Genomic DNA, 4,859 nt, shown 5'->3' on the forward strand with positions numbered 1-4,859 from the left:
TTTCTTTTTTTTTTTTCTTTTTTTTTTGCATGTGTCTGTCCAGTTTTCCCAACACAACTGGTTGAAGAGACTGTCATTTCTCCATTGTATATTCTTGGCTCCTTTGTCATAGATTAATTGACCATACAGGCATGGGTTTATTTCTGGGCTCTCTATTCTGTTCCATTGATCTATATGTCTGGGTTTTTTTGTTTGTTTGTTGTTGTTTTGTTTTGTTTTGTTTTTTTAATTAAATTTATTGGGATGACAATTGTTAATAAAATTACATAGATTTCAGGTGTACAATTCTGTATGTTGTTGTTTTTTTAAAGATTTTATTGGGGAAGGGGAACAGAACTTTATTGGAGAACAGTATGTACTTCCAGGCCTTTTTTCCAAGTCAAGTTGTTGTCCTTTCAATCTTAGTTGTGGAGGGTGCCGTTCAGCTTCAAGTTGTTGTCCTTTCAGTCTTAGTTGTGGAGGGCGCAGCTCAGCTCCAGGTCCAGTTGCCGTTTCTAGTTGCAGGGGGCGCAGCCCACCATCTCTTGTGGGAGTCGAACCGGCAACCTTGTGGTAGAGAGGACTCGCTCCAACCAACTGAGCCATCCAGGAGCTCAGCAGCAGCTCAGCTCAAGGTGCCGTGTTCAATCTTAGTTGCAGGGGGCACTGCCCACCATCCCTTGCAGGACTCGAGGAATTGAACTGGCAATGTTGCGGTTGAGAGCCCGTGCTCCAACCAACTGAGCCATTTGGGAGGCAGCTTAGCTCAAGGTGCCATGTTCAATCTTAGTTGCAGGGGGCGGAGTCCACCATCCCTTGCGGGACTCGAGGAGTTGAACCAGCAACCTTGTGGTTGAGAGCCCACTGGCCCATGTGGGAATTGAACCGGCAGCCTTCGGAGTTAGGAGCATGGAGCTCTAACCGCCTGAGCCACCCGGCTGGCCCTATATGTCTGTTTTTATACCAGTATCATGCTGTTTTGATTACTATAGCCTTGTAGTATAGTTTGATATCAGGTAGCATGATACCTCCAACTTTGTTCTTCTTTCTCAAGATTGCTTCAGCTATTTGGGGTCTTTTATGGTTCCATGAAAATTTTAGGTGTTTGGCAAAGATTGTGCTGAATCTGTAGATTGCTTTGGGTAGTATGGACATTTTAAGGATGTTAATTCTTCCTATCCACAAGCATGGTCTATGCTTCCATTTATTTGTAACTTCTTTGGTTTCTTTATTCAATGCCTTGTAATTTTCAGAGTACATTTATTCAATATCTTTATTCAATGTCTTTATTCAATGTCTTGTAATCCTCAGTTAAATTTATTCCTAAATATTTTTATGCAATTGTAAATTAGATTGTTTTCTTAATTTCGCTTTCTGATAGTTTGTGATTGGTGTATAAAAATGCAACTAGGGCTGGCCTGGTGGCTCAGGTGGTTAGAGCTCCATGCTCCTAACTCCAAAGGCTGCCGGTTCGATTCCCACATGGGCCAGTGGACTCTCAACCACAAGGTTGCTGGTTCAACTCCTCGAGTCCCGCAAGGGATGGTGGGCTTCGCCTCCTGCAACTAAGATTGAACACAGCACCTTGAGCTGAGCTGCCTCCCGGATGGTTCAGTTGGTTGGAGCGTGGGTTCTCCAACCACAAGGTTGCCAGGGATGGTGGGCTGTGCCCCCCGCAACTAGCAACGGCAACTGGACCTGGAGCTGAGCTGTGCCCTCCACAACTAAGATTGAAAGGACAACAACTTGACTTGGAAAAAAAAAGTCTTGGAAGTACACACAGTTCCCCAATAAAGTCCTGTTCCCCTTCCCCAATAAAAATTTAAAAAAAAAAAGAAATCTTTAAAAAAATTTAAAAAATGCAACTAATTTCTGAATGCTAATTTTGTATTCTGCCACTTTACTGAATTCATTTATTAGTTGAAACAGCTTTTTGGTGGACTCTTTAGGGTTCTCTATATACAGTATCATGTCGTCTGCAAATAATGATAGTTTTCCTTCTTTCCAATTGGGATGCTTTTATTTCCTTTTCTTATTTGATTGCTGTGGCTAGGGCTTCCAATACTCCTTGAAAGCTTCATTCATGTCTTCAACAGTGGCCACTCCCTCACATTATTGGCCATGGGTTGCTCCTTCTCCCACTCAGCCTCCTGCTCTGGGGGCAGAAGGTCGTCCTGTTCCAAGCTGGTCCAGGGCCATCAGTCTTTAGCTCCTTTTCCTCCTCCAGGTTGTCAGTCACAGACTACTTCTCTTCCTCCTCCTCCTCCTCCCACTTGATCTCGCTGGCACCCAAGGTGGCGCCCTACCATCCGAGTCCACTGTAGGAGTCAGGTGGCCAAGAGAGGTCAGGAAGGGCCTCATGGTTGTGCAGGAGGCTGCAGCTGTTTGAGAGGCTATCTTCTGAGTGGCTGCCTCCAACCAGTGGAAAGACCAGGGCTGCAAAGCTGGAAGCCTGTGTTGGTGGGGGGAGGTGGCGGGCAGCAGCTCCTGCACATGGCCCACAGTTCCCAGGGCCAAGCCTGCAGAGTACTCTAGGTGGTCCTCTGTCTGGGTGGGTTGAGTCTCAGGGGTAAGGTGTGTGCACCTCAGGGAGCTGAAAGAAGATACGTGGAGCCAAAGGCAAAGTAGACATACTTTATTCAGGCTTATGGGGCACAATCAGCCTCATCGCTGGATACAGTCAGCCGTCCACCACGTGAAACAGCCAGACACCTTTATACTATACAGAGACAAAGGTGGCGTACAACCAGGGTGCTTACATAAGAGTATATCTTTAAGATGGATGGCGCCTGCACTGTGTTCCGTTGTGTGGGACTGGCAGGTCGCCGGGTCAGGGCCAGCAGCTGGTTGGGGAGGGAGCCTGACCACGGCTATTTTCCCTACATCCTCTATCATGTTCAGGCTGTGGAAACCCCATCAGAGCTGGGTCATAAGGCACCGGGGCTCCTGCTCAGGGCCACTGTGACGTCCCAGCCAGGACCTGTGAAGAACTCACGGCTATAACGGGGCTGGATGAGAAGTTACTGCTTAAGTGATCTAGGAAGTAGATCGAGGCCCGCATCTTTCCGAGGGTGTCTCCACAACTGCCAACAGTGGTCCCTCAGAAGCTCAGGAGGCTGTCAGCCCACTGACAGGGGCGTGTGGCTGGAAATAGTAAGGCAACAACCATAGGTGGCTGTGGGGGCTGAAGAGGTGGCCACGGCTGGGAGCCCACCACTCACCTCCGCACTATGCAGCTGGTAGCCGATGCACAAGGGCCGGCGCAGGGCGCCAAGCCTGCTGCCACTGCTGCTGCCCACAGAGTTGCGCGCCTGATGGGAGGGGCAAGGGAAAAAGCTCCAGCCCAGCATGGGTCCGAAGCCCGCCTAACCTGGGGGCTCCAGAGCTCAGCTGAGGAGTGCAGGCTGCCATTGGCCATGTAGCAAGGGGCCGTGTAGTCGCTGCTGGGGGGTCTTGGTGGACGGGTAGGGAGCAGTGTCCCTGCTATAGTCATCGCCTGAGCTGAGTAGGTCCAGCAAGGACAGGCGACCCGGCTGTACCTTCCGGACCTTCTTGGGCTGTGTGACCAATGCTGCTGTCCTCAGCTCTCCGCCAAGCACGGTGGGGATACGAGTCATACTGGGACTAGCCCTTGACACCCGACGGGGAGAGCAGCCCTGGGCTGCTGAGGGCCAGTCCGCTGGGCAGGAAGCCAGCCTGAGTCAAGCCACCAACACTTGCATCTCTGCCAAAGGTTGTGAAAGCACTCTGCTCCCTGCGCTTACCTCCGAGCCCGCGTCCCAGGAAGTAGATGAAGAGAAGCTACTGTGGGACTCACTGTAGGTCCAGCTGGAGTCAAAGGAGGAGCTGTTCTGGTCACCAGTGCCCGGAGGAGCAGTAGCTGGGTCGGTCCTCCAGACCTGAGCCTCCAAACTGGGCGTGAGCCAGGGAGGTGGGGCCGCCCTTTTCATTGGCCACAGGCGGCAGGAAAATCACACTGAAGTCCAGGAGGTCACTGAGCTCCCTGGCTGTGTCCACAAGCTCCATGCTCTGCCGCTGGTTCATTCTCCAGCTGCAACCTTGGGCTCAGGAGCCAGGGTGGGTACCTCAGGCCTCGAGACAGCCCTGCTCAGCCTGCCCACCCGTAGCACATTTTGTCCACGCATAAACACCGTGACCCCACAAACCTCTTTCCACTGGCCCCAGGGTCAGGTGTAAGCTGGTTGGGCACATGATCGCCCCCTTTCCCCCCCTTTCCCCACCACATACCTGCCAGGCAGGGCCCAAGCACAACTCCCTCCTCCAGCCAAGGCTGCAGGCGCCTAATAGGTGGGCTGAGTCAGGCCTCTGGGGGGTGGGGGGGGTGGGGGGGCATTGCTGCCTTATCTTCCTCCACCTTACGTCTTGATTGGAGCATTGAGTCCATTTGCATCTAAAGCAATTATGAATAGGTATGTAGTTACTGCCATTTTCTTAATTGTTCTCTGTTTCTGTAGTTCTTCTCTGTTCCTTTCTTATTCTCTTGTTCTCTTGTATGTTGGTTACTTTCTATAATGTTGTGTTTGGATTCCTTTCCCTTTATTTCTTGTATATCTCTTGTAGATTTTTGGTTTGTGGGTACTATGTGCTTCATATACACCAACCTATGTTTATGTCTATCTTCTGTTGATGGTTGCTTAAGTTCCAACACATTCTAAAATCACTACCATTTTTACTCACCCTCTCCAAATTTATGTTTTTGTCATTATTTTTACTTCTTTTGTGTGTGTTTGTGTGTATCCCTTAATTTTCTGTAGTAATTATACATTATCTTCCTACTTTTGCCTTTTAACCTTAGTACTAGCTTTAATGTTGGTTGATCCAGTGCTTTTATTATGTGTTTGTCTTTGTCAGTGCAAATT

The 4,859-nt window shown here is 49.5% G+C and overlaps 1 pseudogene; it reads right to left on the reverse strand.

Moving 5' to 3' along the window:
* Positions 1-2,801: 2,801 nt before the first annotated feature.
* Positions 2,802-4,050, reverse strand: LOC109437611 (transcription factor E2-alpha pseudogene; annotated as a pseudogene).
* Positions 4,051-4,859: the final 809 nt, after the last annotated feature.

This window comes from Rhinolophus sinicus, chromosome 5 (genome assembly GCF_057876585.1).
Source record: "Rhinolophus sinicus isolate RSI-liver-muscle chromosome 5, RSI-T2T, whole genome shotgun sequence".
NCBI classification, from domain to species: Eukaryota; Metazoa; Chordata; class Mammalia; order Chiroptera; family Rhinolophidae; genus Rhinolophus; species Rhinolophus sinicus.